General features: G+C 44.9%; 7 non-coding genes across 7 annotated transcripts; 2 read left to right on the top strand and 5 right to left on the bottom strand.

Annotated features, from left to right (window-relative positions):
• Positions 1-320: 320 nt before the first annotated feature.
• Positions 321-393, bottom strand: TRNAV-CAC. The gene has a single exon. It is a non-coding gene; the product is annotated as a tRNA-Val (tRNA).
• A 1,138-nt stretch (positions 394-1,531) lies between these two features.
• TRNAI-AAU lies at positions 1,532-1,605 on the top strand. Its single transcript has one exon. It is a non-coding gene; the product is annotated as a tRNA-Ile (tRNA).
• A 667-nt stretch (positions 1,606-2,272) lies between these two features.
• Positions 2,273-2,345, bottom strand: TRNAR-ACG. Its single transcript has one exon. It is a non-coding gene; the product is annotated as a tRNA-Arg (tRNA).
• A 6,379-nt stretch (positions 2,346-8,724) lies between these two features.
• Positions 8,725-8,797, bottom strand: TRNAV-UAC. The gene has a single exon. It is a non-coding gene; the product is annotated as a tRNA-Val (tRNA).
• Positions 8,798-11,046: 2,249 nt separating this feature from the next.
• On the bottom strand, positions 11,047-11,120 carry TRNAT-AGU. The gene has a single exon. It is a non-coding gene; the product is annotated as a tRNA-Thr (tRNA).
• Positions 11,121-14,210: 3,090 nt separating this feature from the next.
• Positions 14,211-14,284, bottom strand: TRNAI-AAU. The gene has a single exon. It is a non-coding gene; the product is annotated as a tRNA-Ile (tRNA).
• A 4,289-nt stretch (positions 14,285-18,573) lies between these two features.
• TRNAL-UAA lies at positions 18,574-18,656 on the top strand. The gene has a single exon. It is a non-coding gene; the product is annotated as a tRNA-Leu (tRNA).
• Positions 18,657-20,129: the final 1,473 nt, after the last annotated feature.

The following is a 20,129-nucleotide window of genomic DNA, read 5'->3' as shown; positions in this document are numbered from 1 at the left end:
TGCTGCTGCTAAGTCGCTTCAGTCGTGTCCGACTCTGTGCGACCCCATAGACGGCAGCCCACCAGGCTCCCTCGGCCCTGGGATTCTCCAGGCAAGAACACTGGAGTGGGTTACCATTTCCCTCTCCAGCGCACGAAAGTGAAAAGTGAAAGTGAAGTCGCTCAGTCGTGTCCGACTCTCAGCGACCTCATGGACTGCAGCCTACCAGGCTCCTCCGTCCATGGGATTTTCCAGGCAAGAGTACTGGAGTTGGGTGCCATTGCCTTCTCCGGGAAGTTTCCTGAGAACGGTTCAAAATGCAAACCCCGAAGCATTTTTCCTGTTTCCGCCCGGTTTCGAACCGGGGACCTTTCGCGTGTGAGGCGAACGTGATAACCACTACACTACGGAAACTTGCTTTCTCCCCTCCTAGTCGTTTTCTTCCGCCCTCCAATGGTGTCCCATGGAGAAGGAAAGGGCAACCCACTCCAGTATTCTTGCCTGGAGAATCCCATGGAGGGAGGAGCCTGGTAGGCTACAGTCCACCGGGTCGGTCACAAAGGAGACTCCCGGCTAGCCCAAGCTGGCCACACCGAATCGGTTTTCTCTTTCAGGAAATGATCGACGTTGAGTGCGCCCTCCTATCACGACCAACAACGCTACAGTCAATGAGTCACACTAAGCAAATACTACCTCTAAGCGAAGAATTCCTTGCCAGAGGCAGAGCAGACGTTTTAGGCAGCGTCCGGGTACAGAAGACGTCGGGAATCTGCTCGATTTTGTCTTGTGCGGGTTTGTGTGACCTTAGGAAGTTCTGTGACCACCATCTCTCGAGTGCCAGAAAAGGATTGCAATGATTGAAGTTGATTCAATGATCCTGGGTGAAAAGTGAGCGAGATTCGGTGCCCTCGAACTCTAGCAGCTGCCCATTCTGTGACGGGCAGTGTTTGGCTGATAGAAACCGAGGGGCGGAGAGGGGCAAATGCCCACTGGTCTGCCAGGCAGTCCTTACTTGTCCCCTCTGACCTCAATTCTGCGCCAGTTGAGCACAAATCAACCAGAGTCAGACTAGAATTGCTGTGGTCGGTAACATCCTCAAGGCACTAACACCGCTGTGATAGATATCATCAGGAACATCCAAAGTCAGTTTGTTTCTCCGGGGCAAGCCGAGCTAACGAATCTCCGAGCCATGGACTACCTGGGCAGAGAATGGCAAACCGGAACCATCCTGAATCCTGAAATGTCAAGAGTCGGTGATCAGTCCCAGATTCTTTGGTTTTCCGCTTAAAACAAACAGAGAGACAAACAAACAACAACAACAACAACAAACACCGCTAACTGACAGACCAAGAGGGAGTGGACGTGAGGCTCGTCTCCCGCTCCCTCGCTTGGCGCCCTTTGGTCCAAAGGGCTGCTGTCCGAGTTTGGCTTTGTATGCAGAGGTCACAGCAGGTGTTTGTTGGGTTCCGCGTGGAACAGCCCTCTGAGGACCACGAAAAAGAAATGTAACCACGGCAAGTAGAGGACTTAACTTGCAGGAAGAGGTTTCCGTGGCCGGTTAGTTCAGCTGGTTAGAGCGTGGTGCTAATAACGCCAAGGTCGCGGGTTCGATCCCCGTACGGGCCAAGGGGACTTTTGCTCCTTACCACTCAAGGTCTTACCCATTTGAACCCTGGATTTGTACTAACTTATTAAAGAAAAAAACAAACAAACAAACAAACAACAACAACAACAAAACACCAAAACAGCAGCGTATTACTCCTCCCTTTTGGAACTGTCCTTCCAGCACTCTTCTGGAAGTCAGGGTGCAGGGCCAGCTCCGATATCCGGTGCGCACCACCCTGGACTTTCTTGGATTTAACAGTTCCTCAGTCAAAGCCACTCTTCTTTCTATTCGGAAGGGGGGAGGAGGGTGGTGAAGGGTAACCCAGTGGGAATAAGGTGTGAAGAAACCTGCCGAGCCTTTTCCCTTCTTTCTTTCTTTCTCTTTCTTGTTGCTCGTCCTCCTTTTCTTTTTTCTTAAAGCCTCTTTGATGTGCAACTCAGTACAGGTGTCCCTATGTGGTCCTTTCTCCGCATTTGCTGTGGGAGATGGAAACCAGAAAATGCTTGATTGTGGATGTTCCAGTGATAGCCTTTGAAGGGTCCTTCGCACTCCCACAAGAGGCAGGATGGCCCCACGGGGTGACAAGAAGCAAGGTTGAGCGAGCTTTTCGTAGCGCTTGTGAGCCGCCAAAGCTTGAAGAGTTTGGGTGTGGTTCAAGTGCAGGAAGATGAGTTGTCAAAAAGGTTTCGAGCCAGCCAGGAGTCGAACCTAGAATCTTCTGATCCGTAGTCAGACGCGTTATCCATTGCGCCACTGGCCCCCTGCGACAGGAAGGCTTAAGCATGTCTCTTTCAGCGAGGCCTCTGAAGTCGCTGGTTCTGCTATGAAGATAGAAATAACCCCGAAACTGACGACTCGCACCCATTCACTTCATTTAGGGTTAGTGTATGTACTACAACGTTGTTTTCCATGTCTACATTTTGGATTACAAGCAAATCTAACCCTTAGAACATTCCATACATGATAGAAAGAAGTCACTCCTTGAAAGCAAGTTTTCTGCTGTGAGTGCTCCTGGTTAATTTCTGCTCCCTGTTAATCTGCCGTGCTTCCACCTACCTCCCTCATCTGTTCTACACTTCTTTGGGGCCCTGATGATATGTCTGCGGATGGTTACTGACTGCCCAGTATTCTCTTTAACTAAGTGTTAGACAATAAAGTACATCTTTTTGGTTTGGAAGTGCATTTGGCCATAAGAATCACATTCTTCTCTTAGGGTTAAAAGAGTAATTAATACTCCCTAAGAGGGAGAATCATGGCCAAATTCTATGATAAATCATGCATCGGATAAAAAAGCATGCAGAAGTCAATGGTAAAGGCAAAAAGAGGCAAGAAGGCAGGAAAGGTATACTCAAAGGTGCAGAAATCACATTAGGCAGAGACTGCTGGGATTCAGGAAATGATTGAATACCACATAAAATTGAAACAGACAGACATGCTCTCTCTAGATCCCGTGGTTACATGCTGCTTTTCGTTTTCAAGTTGGGCATAAGGAACACCTCTAAATATACAAGTGCCTTGAGAGAAGGACTTTGGGTGTTGAGAGAGACAGGGCACAGTGATGCTCTTTATGGCACACACTTGGAATCCAGAGTGCAACTCCTTCTCACCCCAGCATTGCCATCTTTTGCCTAACTGGCCTTTGCAGTAAAAGACAGGTGTACAGAAACTGACAGAAATGTGAAGATTTATGCAGAAAGCTTTGCGGAAGTTTTATCTGAAGGAGTGATGATGGAGGGCAAGTTTCGAGGTTGAGGAGACAGTAACTAGGAACAGAGGTGGAACAAATAGCATATTCACAAATCTCTGGGAAATAAGAGGACAGGGTGGTGGGCAGAGAGGGGGGCAGTGAAGTGTGAAAGGAAGCTGGAGACATAGGAGAGGCCATGGAGAGGATGTCAGGGCATAAGCTTAAGGGTCATGTCATGAAACAGGTCTCAGATGCTCAGGTGGTAGGCGACTCTTTCAGAAACACTGCTTTCTGCCTTTCATCCATTTGTCCTCTCAACGTTCACAGAATCTGAGATCTAGTCTCATCTGATCTGAGTAAAAGTCAGCTAAAATTCCCCCAAATAGCGGAGAAACCTCCCAGGCATTCAAACCATGCAGCCCCCTTTAGCCCGCAGCGGGCAACAGCGGTGGTCCCCGTGGACAGCCCGGCCAACCCGCCCGACTCCCTCAATTGGAATTTCAGGGATCTGCCACCCCCAAGAGCTGAACTGCACTGGCGCAGAGGCAATGGGAGTTCAGACATGGAGGTATCACTTCCCTTAGTGGCGAGCCCCCGTTTTGCAGTCTGTACTCTGGTGTCAAGGGAAATAATCAACAAACAGTCTATACCGGGAACAGAAGAAAAAGTGTGAATCAAGCCAAACTAAGGACGATAGCCCTGTGTGAGTGTCTCTCGCTAATTCCGAAGAACGGCTCCGGAGAAACATGGCGTTCAGCAGTTTTATACCTTGTCTACTTATATAGATTGATTATATATATTTATATAGGTTGAGTATAGTCTTTGCAGCCAAAGATGGAGAAGCTCTATACAGTCGGCAAACACAAGATCGGGAGCTGACTGTGGCTCAGATCATGAACCCCTTATTGCGCTATTCAGACTTAAATTGAAGAAAGTAAGGAAACTCATTAGGCCATTCACGTATGACCTAAATCATATCCCTTATGATTATACAATGGAAGTGACAAATAGATTCAAGGGATTAGAATCTGATCAACAGAGTGCCTGAAGAACTAGAGGTTCTTGACAAGGTTCAATGTCAAGAACGGAGGTTCGTGACATTGGACGGGAGGCAGTGATCGAGACCATCCCCAAGAAAAGGAAATGCAAAAAAGGCAGAATGGTTGTCTGAGGAGGCCTTACAAATAGCTGAGGAAAGAAGAGAACTGAAAGGCAAAGGAGAAAAGGAAAGATATACCGACTTGAATGCAGAGCTCCAAAGAATAGCAAGGAGAGATAAGAAAGCCTTCCTCAGTGATCAATGCAAAGAAATAGAAGAAAACATTAGAATGGGAAAGACTAGAGATCGAGTCAAGAAAATCAGAGATAACAAGGGAACATTTCATGCAAAGATGGGCACAATACAGGACAGAAATGGTATGGACCTAACAGAAGCAGAAGATATTAAGAAGAGGTGGCAAAAATGCACAGAAGAACTATACAAAAAAAGATCTTCATGAGCCAGATAATCACGATGGTGTGATCACTCACCTAGAACCAGACATCCTGGAATGGGAAGTCAAGTGGGGCTTAGGAAGTATCACTATGAACAAAGCTAGTGGAGGTGATGGAATTCCAACTGAGCTATTTCAAATCCTAAAAGATGATGCTGTGAAAGTGCTGCACCCAGTAGGCCAGCAAATGTGGAAATCTCAGCAGAGGCCTCAGGACTGGAAAATGTCAGTTTTCATTCCAGTCCCAAAGAAAGGCAATGCCAAAGAACATTCAGACTACCACACAATTGCACTCATCTCACACGCTAGCAACGTAATGCTAAAATCTCCAAGATAGGCTTCAACAGGATGTGAACCATGAACTTCCAGATGTTCAAACTGGATTTAGAAAAGGCAGAGGAACCAGAGGTCAAATTGTCAACATCTGTTGGATCATCGAAAAAGCAAGAGAATTCCAGAAAAACATCTACTTTTGCTTTATTGACTACGCCAAAGCCTTGGACTGTGTGGATCACAAGAAACTGTGGAAAATTCTTCAAGAGATGGGAATACCAGACCACTGGACCTGCCTCCTGAGGAACTGTATGCAGGTCAAGTTAGAACTGGACACTTAGAACTGGACATGGAAAAACAGAGTGGTTCCCAATCAGGAAAAGAATATATCAAGGCCATGTATTGTCACCTTGCTTATTTAAGGTCTACGCAGAGTACATCATGCGAAATGCTGGGCTGGATGAAGCACAAGCTGGAATCAGGATTGCTGGGGGAAATATCAATAACCTCAGATACGCAGATGACACCACCCTTATGGCAGAAAGCGAAGAAGAACTGAAGAGCCTCTTGATGAAAGTGAAGAGGAGAGTGAAAAGTTGGCTTAAACCTCAACATTCAAAAAACTAAGTTCATGGCATCTGGTCCCGTCACTTCATGGCAAGTAGATGGGAAACAATGGAAACAGTGAGAGGGGGCTCACTCTCACTGTTTTGGGGGGGTCTCCAAAATCACTGCAGATGGGTTGCTGACTGCAGCCATGAAATAAAAAGATGCTTGCTCCTTGGAAGAAAAGCTATGACCAGTGTAGACAGCATATTTAAAAGCAGAGACATTCCTTTGCTGACAAAGTTCCGCCTAGTCAAAGCTATGGTTTTTCCAGTAGTCATGTATGGATGTGAGAGGTGGACTCTAAAGAAAGCTGGGCACCAAAGAATTGATGCTTTGGAACTGTGGTGTTGGAGAAGACCCTTGAGAGAGAGTCCCTTGGACTCCAAGAAGTTCCAACCAGTCTATCCTAAAGGAAATCAATCCTGAACATTCATTGGAAGGACTGATGCTGAAGCTGAAGCTCCAATATTTTGGCCAGCTGATGTGAAAAACTGACTCATTGGAAAAGAACCTGATGCTGGGTACAACTGAAGGCAGGAGGCGAAGGGGACGACAGAAGATGAGGTGGTTGGATGGCATAACCGACTCGATGGACATGACTTTGGGCAAGCTCCAGGAGTTGGTGATGGACAGGGAAGCCTGGCGTGCTGCAGTTCATGGGGTGGCAAAGAGTTGGACTCGACGGAGCAAGTGAACTGAACTGATTCCTTATCAGAACAAAAAACATCAAAAGTGAAATGGCACATTCCTTAAAGTTTTCAAAAAAAAAAAAAAAAAGGCAGATCAGCCAGTACACATCAGATCAGTCTGGCCCAGGTACCTGGGAAATACTACTAGTGTTCACCTCTCAGGGAGAAAAGCATTTAAGCTTTACCTTTAAAACAGACTTTTTCTTTTTTTTTTTTTTTTTTTTTTACCATTCATTAGGCATGAACATATGTAAGCTAGAATGACTTCCCCATACCTCAACATGTGACCATTTCTTTCAGAACCATCAAGTAGAAATACAGATTTTATTTTCTCTGGCTCCAAAATCACTGTGGATGATGACTGCAGACACAAAATTAAAAGACGCTTGCTCCTTGGAAGAAAAGCTATGAGATACCTAGACAGCGCATTAAAAGGCAGAGACAGCATTTTGCCAACGAAGATCCCTCTGGTGAAAGCTATGGTTTTTCCAGCAGTCTTTTAGGGATGAGAGAGTTGGACCATAAAGAGGGCTGAATTTGGAACTGTGGTGCTGGAGAAGCCTCTTGCGGGTCCCTTGGACTGCAAGGAGATCAAACCAGTCAATCCTAAAGGAAATCAACCTTGAATATTCATTGGAAGGACTGATGCTGAAGCTGAAGCTCGAATGTTTTGGCCACCTGATGTGAAGAGCCGACTCACCGGAAAAGACCCTGAGGCTGGGAAAGATTGAGGACAGGAGGAGAACGGGGCGACAGAAGATGAGATGGTTGGATGGCATCATCGACACAGCGGACATGAATTTGAGCAAACTCTGGCAGATGGTGAAGGACAGGGAAACCTGGCGTGCTGCTGCAATCCGTGGGGTCCCAAAGAGTGGGACACGACTTAGCGACTGAACAGCAGCCACAACGGAAATACCGTGTGCGGTATTTTCTGTGGTTTTTAAATTTAAAAAGTCTGTGCCTAAAACACACGCGGCACCGAGTCAATAAATATACCATTTAAACCTTTCCCCCTATCCTTTCTCACTTCTGAGAAATCCCTCACACAGGCGGGCCAATCCAGAGAGCGCTGTTCATGGTCCTGACCATGGATGGTCCTCCGCGAATAGTTCTGGTTTCCCCGCGGCGAGGTGGACCTTCTCCGCCTGCCCGTCGCGCGCTTCCGGTCGATCTCGATGCCGAGTCCCCGAACCGTCCGAGAAGAGCCGCTGCTGGCCCAGATACCCTGCCTGCGAGGGCCCCCAGGCCCCGTTCCGTGTATGTCTGTCCCACAGCCTTGTCTCGAAACACACGCAGACAAACGCACTTCCACTCCATTCCGATCTCAGCCGGGACCGTTCTGTGCCTAAATGGAACCGTCCTTTGAACCCGGGGAAGCGACGGGTCTGGGCGACGGAAGGACAACCCGCGGCAGGATGTGACCGGTCCTCCCAGGCAAGCCTCGGTGGGTGGGTAGTTGGGTCCGGCTGCAGACGACCGCGTGCTGCCTGGGCTCCCGGAAAAGCGGCGAGTCGGCTTCGACCGCGTGGTGGAAACTTTTGAGCAGAGATTCGGATCCAGGCGGACTACGGAATACTTCCCTGAGGGTACTGGTGGGGATCCGCAGGCGGACCCGGGGAATTGGGAGAAAAAGGAAAGGACAGTGAGATTAAGCAACGGTCTCCACCCGACACAAGATCTCCGTGTAGTTTCTGGGGACAGGAGACTTCTGATTCATTGCTTTCATCCCCTCCTCCATTCTTTTCCACCTTCTGCACACACAGATTTTATGTCGAAGGTTTTTGAAAATATTTCTGGTAAGGGGACGGGGGCGGGCGGGGAATTGCCAGAGATGGAAGACATCTGGAAACCTGCCCCATTTTTCGGTCTGTTGGTTTTAGCTTCTTGTTTGACTGATTGCATTCTTTCATTGATTCACTTGTACTGCTGTAGGCCTACCTCAGTTGCTTCGGTCCAGCTGCTTGCATTTCAAATCATTTGCCCATAGGCTACCAGTGAAAGGGAAAACAATAAAGCTTGGTGAAGAAAAGGTAGCGACATACTTCCAAGTATTTGAGATGAGCGACTCTTTGTTAGACAGGCCAGAAGGAGCACTAAGCGTCCAGGACATAATAAGCACTAAGCTACCCCCGTACCTCACAAAAACTGAACCCCTTTTTCCTCAAAACTGCACTAGGAGAGAACATTACAATCGACGCATTGTAAAGCTGGTGGAGTGAGAGAAACGTCAAGAAATGTTGAAATAGAGTAAGTATTTTAAAAGGCCGTCGGTGAGAGCACGGGTGCTCTGAGGATACGTTGGAATCGGGAACCTTGGACAGGGCAGAGAATCCTAAGGTGATCTTTGCATTTATGTATGAAAGAGCAAAAGCCGAAGGACTGGGCTGTTTCCGCCCGGTTTCGAACCGGGGACCTTTCGCGTGTAAGGCGAACGTGCTAACCGCTGCACCACGGAAACGCCACGCCCCTGAGGGGCATTACAAGTCCCATAAAACAGCATACTCGGTCCCTTTGTTGCTCCCCACGTCCCAGCCCGCAACGCCCCCAATCTAGCAATTTTGAATCTTTCTCTTGCAGAGTGTTTTCACTCGCGGTGCCTTTGCTTTCCATCGTTTCAAAACCTTTTGCTAAAAGAATAATATCGAAACTCTACGGCTCATAACCAAACCTAACTCAGTGGTGGGGGTGGTTTAGTCGCTAAGTCGTGTCCGACTCTTGCCACCCCACGGACTGTAGCCTGCCAGGCTCCTCTGTCCATGGAATTCTCCAGGCTGGACATCTGGAGACAACCCACTGGAGTGGGGATATTCCCGACCCAGGGATCAAAGCCGGGTCTCCCGCATTGCAGGCAGATTCTTCACCGCCTGAGCTAGGAGGGAGCAGGGTCCAAACACCTTCCCAAACATCAGGCAGGGTGTCCTCGGGTTCCAAGGGCATTTGATTGGGAGCAACAACCCGATGCTGTCCTGTGCCTTTGATTTCCACCTCTCTTCCTCTTCCTCTTCCTAACCCTAACAAATTTTGGCACAGGGTCCTGAAGACCACCGAACTTCCGAGAGGGCCTAGCTCATCTGGAGGAGACTGCTGAGCGAGGATGCGATGGCCTGTGCTCACTTGACTCTCAGAAAGGAGTGCCAAAAGGAGTAGTGTTTGGGAATTCAAGGGACTGGACTTTGCGCCCGAATAAGTCAAGGTGGGCGTCATCAGTCAACTTATTACCCAGCGTCACTCACACTGCCCTGGAACGACTGTGCTTTGAGCGATCTGAATCTGTTCAACACATGCCTACCTTGCCTCGCCTTTGTTTTTCTCTTCATTTCACCTGACCTTCCTCATTGTATTTTCCCTCTTCCCAGCACTTCCCTGGAGGACCAGGAAGGTGCTCAGCAGAGAAACTGTAGTCTTTCATTAAATTCCATGTGAGAAATTCCTGGTTTCTCCGCGTCAGCTCTGCATTGGCATCTTTCACAAATAGCAGCGTTGAAAGCTCCTGTTCTCAGCAAAACTGAAACTAGGATTGATCACAGCGTTGCAGGATACGGACTAGAGAGACAATATTTCCCAATCAGCAAGTTTGGGATTTAGTTTCCCGTAATTTGATTAGAAGTTTATTTTAAAGCCAGTAAGGAGTAGCCCCACAATGTACCCAATCCTGACCCTACCAGATGTCCTGAAAAATTATACAAGCAGCGGGTGGCAAAGGGCCCTTTGAGTTACGGGACCAGTGAATGCACAAAGGCTTTTCAGATCAAAATGTACTTTTTAAACAGCTGAAGTTCATAAACAAAGAATGCGTTAAAAAGTCAGTTTGCCCACACCTTAAAAAAATTAAAAAAGAATATTATTTTGTGTAGTTTGTCATTGACTATTTTATATCCTCTTACAGATATAGCCTTAGATCTTCTCCTTCCAAAATTTCCAGTATCGTCCAGAGTCCATTTCACATCGAAAAGAGGGAACAGTTATAACACAACTTGATTTACACTACCGTAATTTTTATCAGAACGTCCTTCCTCTTCTTTTATATCTTTTGATTTCATTTCATTCACTAAGGACAAGTGAGTAAAAACAATGCTGGATTCACCAGTGATTCAGGAAGACAGCTGCAACATATGAAAGTGCAGAACTTGAAAACACACTCACTGAATTAGACCAGTTAAGTCCCTAGCCTTGCTTCATGAAGTATCGTCCATGGAACAGTAGTGTAGAGTCTGAGGTTGTAGAAATGCTGACTTTCAGGCCCCTGTTGCAGATGCAGTCATTTAAAACCCTCATTATAATGGATCACACCAGGTCATTCACATGCTCACAAAATTTTGAGAAGCGCGACTGTAAGGCACTAGTAAAGTCGGCGCCAAATATGGGTGGTGGGAGTTGGCGGGGGAGGGGGTGGCTCTAAAGTGGGACAGGACAATTCAATGATTCCATGAAGAAAAACAAACGTCTCCATTGTGGTAAAAGTTCTCGGAGGCAAACATAATTGAAGAGATCCCACAAAACCAAGCTGGCAACTTCTGAGACCTGATTTAAAATGCAAAGGAAAGACCAAGAGGCATTTCTAATTCTCATCTCAAGATGTGTGAGAACCACCTTTTTACGGCTACCAGGAGAGCATAGGTAGTACTCCGAAGTACTCAGGGGCTTGATGGGAGGTAAACAAATTCCAGTGTTTAACTTGTTTTGCTGTATTTAAAACAGTGTTGCCTGAGGCCCCGCTGGGATTTGAACCCAGGATCTCCTGTTTACTAGACAGGCGCTTTCACCAACTAAGCCACGGAGCCAGCTACAGTAGACTATTGGTTCCTAATATTATTTGAAGTTCTCACTTTCCTGGCTCACCAATGCATTTCTCGAGAACTTGAGATCAACACGACAATCTGAGGACTATTTCCTATTTCTCAAGATTTCTATCAACTCTTTTACCTTCTCTTGTCTGAAACTGCACAGATGTTTACATGCTGAGCCAAGACAAGAAAAACCTTCTGAACCTCTGAACCCTTGAAATCTATAGCCAAATTGTTTGACTTTTGCACCTTCCTATGGGAGATACAAATACTTCTCCCTTTCGAATCTATAAAAGGAAGACGATAGTGCTCATCAGTCTTGAAACATAACATGAAATGGAGTGCTCGAAAGGGCTTCACCACATCTTTTGCTACGCTCACTGTCAAACAGCAGTATGTTACAAGAGAGGCGTGTGCCTGTTCATATTTATTTTAGAGCAATGTGGACAGTAAAGGCATGCAAAAGGGAAAAGGAAGGTAAGAATTCAGCAAATGTAAACATGCAAGAATGATTGACACAGAAATACAGATAATGAAAACTTTGGTAGACATGTCTGACATTAAAAATGTCATAAAGTTCTTGACTTGTCTGAGTTCCTAAAATAGACACTTAATGCATACATATCAGAGAATAGTCCTCTCCTCTGAGCATGAGGCAGTATGCAATGATGCTTTAGAGCTCAAACTCTGATGTCAGACTCCACTGATTCTTTGTTCCAAATGTGTCATTATACTTGTGACTTTGAGAAAATGTAAAACCTCTATTTATTATTTTTAGCTACTCAAATTCTGTGACGAGTGCTGGCAGGTAGTGTAGATGATTTCTAGCCTCAATCCATAAGACTGCTACAAGCATTCTATATCTAGGCCGCATAGACAATATTGCTTCCACAGGTGCTAATGAATAGTGTCAGGAAGCTGCCCGTATCTCTTGCAATAAGAGACTTTTGTGATTTTTCCCAACAACTGTAGCTTCTCGAGTACTTCTGTAAAGGTAGGTCACCTTTTCCATTTATTTCTATTTGAAGAACTCCTTTATTGCAATCACATACTGCTATAGGATTTAAATTTTTCTGTCCAATGTGATTTACCTCTCCTATCGTACTTTATCAAGGATTTCGTGAATTAATGGGAAAACTAAGTTAAGTTAGGAACCACCTGCTGTTAAGCACTTGAGAGCACACACACAAATAAGAATAAAAAACACACACACAAGAAAACAAACCCACCCAACCTTAAAGTAACCTTTCATCTCCGAGTTCGAAAGAGAAGGGGTGAGTAATATAGCCTGGGCAAAGTACGATCTCTGTGAGGACCCCACAAAGGAACAGTGAACTGGTCATTGTTCTGAAAATCTTGGATTCTGTCATGGGAACACAGGGCAAGAAGGTCTTGCCCTTTATAATGGGCAAGGTGTCACAAAGAGCAGTGGTTAAGATGTTTATTGACACAAATGGAAATATTTTAGGGCCAAGCTAGGAAAGAAAACATTTCAGGTGTTATTTGAAACTTTGTGAGAGAAGCTCACCAAACTTCAAGTTCAACATACACCATATAGCTCCATTTCAGATGTCTTTTACAGGCTGAAGACGAATGTCATTGGTCTGATTTGCATTTCAGTGTGGGAATGGGACTCTGGGAGAACAATCTGCAGCATGTACCATCTTGCACAGATCACCATGTAAATATCTCTGCATGTCCTTCACCAAAGAAGACATCAATCACATTCCTTCAGCTTTTAAGAACTGCCTGTCATGGACCTACTGCCCACCGGGCATTTGCCTCAGCTCTGATTTAACTGATGGGAAACGGACACGTTTCCTATGCGAATTTTGAAACATAAATTTTCATTTTGGAGTCTATTTAGAAAAGTTGCAAAAACAATAGAGTTTCTTTATACCCATTTCAAAGTTTCCTTTCATTTGCTTCTCAGGTTACCACGGTACCTTTATTAAAGCCAAGAAACCAACATTGATACTTTAATAATAACAAAACTCATGTATTTGTGTGTGTCACCTCTGTTCTTACACTAATGTCTTCCCCCCGACCCACAGGATCCCACATTGCATTCAGCCTCCTCTGGCCTGTGATTGTTTCTTGGTGTGGATGAATTATTTTTATCCGGTATTTTTATGACTATCTTCCGGTCTAGGTTTGTCTGATAGTTTTCACGTGAAGGGCCTGGGGCTACAGGTTTCTGGATGAGACCACAGAGATGAAGTACTTGTCCCATCACTTCCTATCAGATGTTACTTGATAGGAGGATAGCTTACCATCAGTGATGCCAACCTTGGTCATTTTTAAGGTAGTGTGTGCGTTTTTCTCCCTTGTGAAGTTTCTTCCTATGTTTCCCTACGTCTTCCTGGATATTTAGAAGCTAGCCAGTCAGGATGGCCCATATTCCAGAAGGGAGAGGTTAAAGCTCCATCTCCTGGTGGGTGGGTGGGGAATAGTGTCTTACCTTAGTTGGAATGCATCAGTAAGAAAAATACATCCCTTTTCCTGTATTCATTGATTTACTTATTTAATCACTAATTTATAACAGCATGGACTCATGAATACATATTTTGTACTTAGTTTGGGTCATTATTTCAAACTATATAGTCTTTGTTGTTCAAAGTGTCTCCGGTTTGGCCATTGATGGCTCTTTCCATCTCATAAAGAGACAGCTGACAAAACTGTTTCTTTCCTGTTGTGTTTGTATCGGTAGAGTTTTTTCACATAGCATTTGAAAAATCTTGTTTCATCTTTTGCTGATCTAGTTAAGACCCAAGTGTGGAAATGCAGAAAGTGTAGATGGTTTCATAGTCTATTTTTGGAGGAAAATAATCCAGTAAGGTCGGTTTCTTTGCTGGAATCAGTTACCCTGTGGATCAAAATGTGCCAAAGCGACGCTGTATGTCTTGTGGGTCACCGACTGCTCTCCTTTCGTCCTGCAAGTGCGAGTCAAACATGACGAAAGAGGTAGGATTCCAGTTAAAAGTTTTCAGCGAGAGTTTTATGAATTGGGAAATAGTGGTGAACCTAAAAGGGATGAAGCGGCACGTTCTGTGTGGAAGTGCAGAAAACAACAGCCGCCACAAAAACTGGCCCGTACGGGGATCGAACCCGCGACCTTGGCGTTATTAGCACCACGCTCTAACCAGCTGAGCTAACCGGCCAGACACAAGGGTACATTGTCGTTTGTATGCTATTAAAAGGAAACGAATCAATACGGCCTCTCCGGTAGCTGGAAAAGGAACACAATGAACCCAAACGACCACAAGCTAATATTCAAAGAGATAAGAAATCGCATTCTTCCTCTCCCCCGTCGTGGAATTAGGGGCAAACAAAGAGGAATTCTTAGTATTTGGCGTGAATGAGCTCTATTTCCTGAGGACTGAGGTAATCGATATTCTGGAACACCTGCCTGAGAGCTAGGCCTGGCACCACGGCCACATTGATAGGGAGGCTCTGAGAATACTTGAGGAGACGAGGTAGCCCAGGACCAAACCCAAAGCCATTAAATAATAAATGGAGAGGTTTGCAAATAAGAGAAGGTGTATCCAGCAAAGTAGGAGGCAACTCAAGAGTAAGTGAAGATTGGAGGGTAGACCTCATTCTTTCATCTCTCGACAGGAATCGAGCAGCCATGACTGTCAGACCACGGTGCACACGTTAAATAATGATGGGAGACACTGAGGCTAGACCTCAACATGTGTGGCTCTGGTGCAATAGCAGCGTATGTTACAGGCTGGCACCTGTGATATGGGCTAGGACTGACCTCACAGAAGAGATAACAGTGTTATTTCCCAGGGTTTGGAGTCAAGAAAGGCAGGGAGTGACCCCTCACAGAACGGGCTTTATGCCTCTGTTTCCACACTCCTGCCCATCCCTCCCCTCACCCCACTCGTCTTCACTTTCCCTCCACTTCCCAGCTTCCCAGAGGCACTCAGGCCACTTGACTTGCTAACTCCTGGTCCTGGTGTGGGTTGAACCAACCGGTGACCATGGTACTGTTGGCAGTGCTAAGGCAGGCTAAGTGGGCCCCCACGAGACTGGGTCCAATCTCTCAGAACTTGGAGGTGTCCTCAGCAGGAAGGCTTGATCAGAACCCTAAATCCCTTGGATTGGAAGCTGAATTGCCCAAGAGTGACATTTGACGATGGGGAAAGATTGGTGAGTGAAAAAGAGGGAAAACTAAAAGACAGACAGAGAAAGGCAAGGATGAGGTGACAAGAAGAGCCGTAGAGACCACGAGGAAGAGCCTAAGAGACACAAACTGAGCCTCTGGGAGAGAGCAAGATTGAAAAGATAGCAAAGGACAGGGAAAGTCTGAAGGGAGAGAAATAGAGGCAGAGAGAGAGTGAGAAAGAAAGTGACTAAACGGACGCAGAGACCAAAAATGAGAGACAGAAATAGAGCAATGGAGGTAAGTAAGGACAGAGCAAGCAAGAGGGGAGGAAAGTGGAAAGATACTGAATGAGAGACAAGGGCAGAGACAGAGACTCAGAGAAAGAAAGAGAACCAGACTAAGACACAGGGAGAGACAGAAAAGAAGATATTCAGAGAAACAGGAGCAGATTGAGAGACAATAGAGACAGAGACAGTTTAGGCAGGAGGAGACTGAGGGAGGAGGGTCCAGTGAGAGCAACAGTGAGAAGCAGAGACAGGTCAGGGCCTGAAGTCCAGAGACAGACATGCAGCAAGGCACCCAGCCCAGTAGTTGAACAAAATTTGAGCCTGAAGCTGATTTGCAGGGGTAGGAGATGAGCATGAAGAGCCATGTTTATTTGACATTTGACATTTAAAATAATGATATTCACATTGAGTTGTGGAGAAGGGAACAGCTCACTCCAGTATTTTTGTCTGGAGAATTCCATGGACAGAGGAGCCTGGCAGGCTACAGTCCACAGGGTCCCAAAGAGTCGGACGTGGCTTTGTGACTGAACAAAATTGACAGAACATTGAGAGCAATCACTATTTATATAATTCTTTGTAACAAAGCACTTTTAATCCGGAGTAGGATGTTTGCAGACACAGAATGGTTTTATGCAGGACAGGTGCTAAATGTGAATTCCTGGGAATTTCTTCTTTCAGAACAAGCTGCCTTCTCATCCAGGACTGAGGTGGCCCTACTGGAGTTGGTGAGGGTGTAGGGTTCAGACAGCACCCCTACCCTGGCTCTCCTTTGCCAGCCCAAGCCAGGTCTGCAGCTGCTGGGAGATTTTCTGTAGAGAGGTGGGGAGAATTTGGAAAGTTCAGACTCCAGCACTAGTAGAGAGCAGGAACATGCAAATTAGCATGCAAATGATAATGTAAATCACTCCAAGCTTTTTCTCTCTTACCTGTCGCGCAAGGCGGAGGCTAGGGGACTTTGATGGTCTCTCAGTTGCCATGTCCAAGCAAGGTGAGGCACTAGGGATAGAAGGGCTGGCTCAGAGGGTCCCAAAGGCTGTGTTACACTTAGCACATGCCAGGGGTCTGCATCCCCTGGAAAGAAAGGAGAGGATGTTGTGTTGAGCCACAGCCAGATAAACACTAAGGAGTCAAGTTCTGATGGCACACTCACCATTAACAAACAGCACTTGGGTGGCCCCTGGGGTCTGGCCACCATAATAGGAGTTGGTCTGGGCCACAGCCTGGGCTACAGATGGGGTTGAAAGATGAGATTTTTGTTTCTTACCTGAATTCCCCATCCCTCAGTATGTGAAGTGACATCGTTTTCTTTGTTAGGTATCAGGACAATGCTTGCCTGGTAAAATATGTTTGGAAGAATTCTCTCTCTCCGACTTTTTGGATGAGTCTGAGATGGATGGGTCTTAATTCTTCTTTAAATGTTTGGTGGAATTCAAGAGACTTCCTGGGTAGCTCAGGCTTTAAATGTTTGGTGGAATTCACTAGTGGAGCCATCTGGTCCTACACATTTGCTGGTTGAGAGGTTTCTGATTACTGATAAATCTCCTTCCTAGTAATAGGGCTCTTCAGATTTTCTCTTTCATCAATAGTCAGTCCTGGTAGACTGTATGTTTCTGAGAATCTATTTTCTCTGTTGTCTAATTTGTTGATGTATTATTTAGTTTTAAGCAGGTACAGAAATCTGAATCTTTGTATTACCTTTGTGTGAAAAGATTTCTTTGCCAGTTGGTTAGTCAGCTTAGTTGATTAGAGCATAGTGGTTATAACACCAAGGATGTGGGTTCAGTCCCCATATGGGCCAGTGCAAGCCTTTTGTTACTTACTCACTGAATAATTTTGTTGCAGTCATCTAAGAAATAGGAGATAACCTCGCAGACATCAAATTGGGAATAAATGTTGACTTCATTTGTTCTTCAGCAGTGACACTACCTTCCTTCCCCTCCACCCCTGCCCCCAGCAAACACAGTCCCAGCAAAAAGTGAAATTTCAGCATTTCAGATTTGACAGGGGGCATTTTCACCACTCACTGCTTGAAATCCAAAGCCTACGTTCATTTAAGGAGGGAGCAGTGCTGGTAAGGCACTATGCCTTTGAACAGCTGATGACTGATATTTTCTGCGAAGGGGTTTTAGGGTAGACTTTCAGAGGGTCAGTGGGTTGACATATTCTGTGGAAGCATGGTTCTTCTGGAGAGACTCATAGTTTTGTTGGCACTCAAAGGGATGTTTACTGAAGTGAGTGCATCCCTGGCTGGCTCATTTCAGAAAGCAGGGGTTGACAGTGATTTGTTGTGCAAATGTTCACAAAACAATTATCATGGATAGATCATTTGGTTTAAATTCAGGTCTGGTGGCTACTTGTTACCACTGCTACAAAACAGTCTTTTCCTAAGTTTGTGATTAGTATGTGTTCTCAACATTTTACTTTGGTATAAAGCAAACATTATTTGTTTGTTTAAATATACAAGTAACGTATAATAAAAATGTTTGCCAGAGTTAGGAAATAGATGATAGTGAAAGTTGCTCAGTCATGTCTGACTCTGTGATTCTATGAAATTATCCAGACCAGAATACTGGAGTGGTTAGCTTTTCCCTTCTCCAGGGGATCTTCCCAACCAGGGATCAAACCCAGGTCTCCCACATTATGGGCAGATTCCTCACCAACTGAGCTATCAGGGAAGCTACAGATATTAAAGAAATGAAAGGGGTCAAAAGGTACACATTTCCAGTAATAAAAAAAAAAATAAGTTATAGATCTAAGGTACACTGTGGTAGTATAGTTATTAATAGCAATATTGTATTGAATATTTGGAAGTCCTTAAAAGAATAGATCCTAAAAGTTTTCATCACAAGAAAAAAATTTGTAACATATGTAGTGATGGATATTAACTAGACTTAGTGTGTTTCATTGGTTTTTTCTAAGAAACATTAAAAGGATTTTTCTTTTTTAAACTTGGTCTCTAATCTCCTGTAAAATTATTCATAGTCTTCCAGGGACTAGCAAGTCTAATTATAAGCCTGTAATATAGGATATGTAGATATTGGGGGCCACCACCGGGATGGCCGAGTGGTTAAGGCGTTGGACTTAAGATCCAATGGACATGTGTCTGCGTGGGTTCGAACCCCACTCCCGGTAGGACTGCTTTTGTTGCTAAGTCATGTCCCACGCTTTTGCAACCACATGGACTGTAGCCCGCCAGGCTCCTCTGTCCATTGGATTTTCCCAGGCAAGAATTCCGGAGTGGGTTGCCATTTCCTTTTCCAGGGTATCTTTCTCACCTAGGGATCAAGTTACTTTAACATGTATCTTACCTGGAAATGACAGTTTTTGTGCAAAATTGGACAATAGTTCAGCATATAGTTGACTCTGAACTCTTTTTATCCAGTCTGATGGGCTCTGTCTATAATGGGTGAATTTAGCTAATTTAGATATGATGTAAATGATATACTTGTATTTTAAAAATCCACTATCTTATTAGTTGTTTTCTATGTGTTTTTTCCCCTTTGTTCCTTTCTTTTATCTCTTTCTTCCTGTCTTTGAAATATGTGAGCATTTTACATGATTTGATTATATCTAGAGCATTGCCTTATCATTTGTATGTCTTAACAAATCATAAGTGGTTTCCCTAGGGTTTTCTATATACAGCTACACCTAATCAAAATCTACCTTCAAATTATATTATGCTACTTACTGTACCATGTAAGAAGCTTGCAATAATATACTTCCTCCTATATTGCGTGTCATCGCTGCCACAGATTTTGCGTTCATGTATGCTATAGCTGTACACTATGTCACTACTACTTCTGCTTAATGCAGTCAGTCATTTTTAGAGTGATTAAAATTGGGAAAAATATTCCTTATATGTACCTCTATTGTATCCATTTCTGTGGATATTCATTACTTTGTATTTCCTTTTCCTGAGCCCAGCTTATAACATTCTCTATTTTGCAGGTCTGATAGAAACACGCTCCAGTTTTTGTTTGTCAGGAAAGACTTTTATTTCTTATTCAGTTCTGGAACATGTTTTTTGCTTGGTAGAGAATTCTGGGTTTACAGATTTTACAAAATTAGCCTCTCATCACTTTCAAATGTTATCCCATTATCTTCTGGCAAACCTAATCTGATTAAAAGTCTGCTGTTTTGGATACATAGCTAACTAGCTAGATATAGCTTGGAATTCTCTGACCTTGGAGCTGAAGTTTAATGTACAGGTTTCCTCCACTGTCAGAAAGTAGTTCAGTTCAGTTCAGCTTCTCAGTCGTGTCCGACTCTTTGCGACCCCATGAACTGCAGCACACCAGGCTTCCCTATCCTTCACCAACTCCTGGAGGTTGCTCAAACTCATGTCCATCAAGTTGGTGATGCCATCCAAAAACAGTGGAAATGATCTTATGAAATATCTCACAAGTTGAACTGGTGTGAAGAAGTGATTATCTTAGCACTGTTCTTGCATGAACAGTGAAATAAGTGGAAATAAAGCACAGATGCTTATAGACACAGTTTAAAGCTGTGGTGCCTTGACATTGAGATGCTGAGTTGTAGTTCCTAGGGGAGGAGCTTGGCAGTTCCACCTTCACTGCTCCTGATGAGCTCAGCCTCTACAATGGC

The sequence above is a fragment of the Cervus canadensis genome, chromosome 28 (assembly GCF_019320065.1).
Source record: "Cervus canadensis isolate Bull #8, Minnesota chromosome 28, ASM1932006v1, whole genome shotgun sequence".
Classification (NCBI taxonomy): domain Eukaryota; kingdom Metazoa; phylum Chordata; class Mammalia; order Artiodactyla; family Cervidae; genus Cervus; species Cervus canadensis.
Note: the sequence above shows the minus strand (reverse complement) of the source record. Positions and strands in the feature narration are given on the sequence as shown.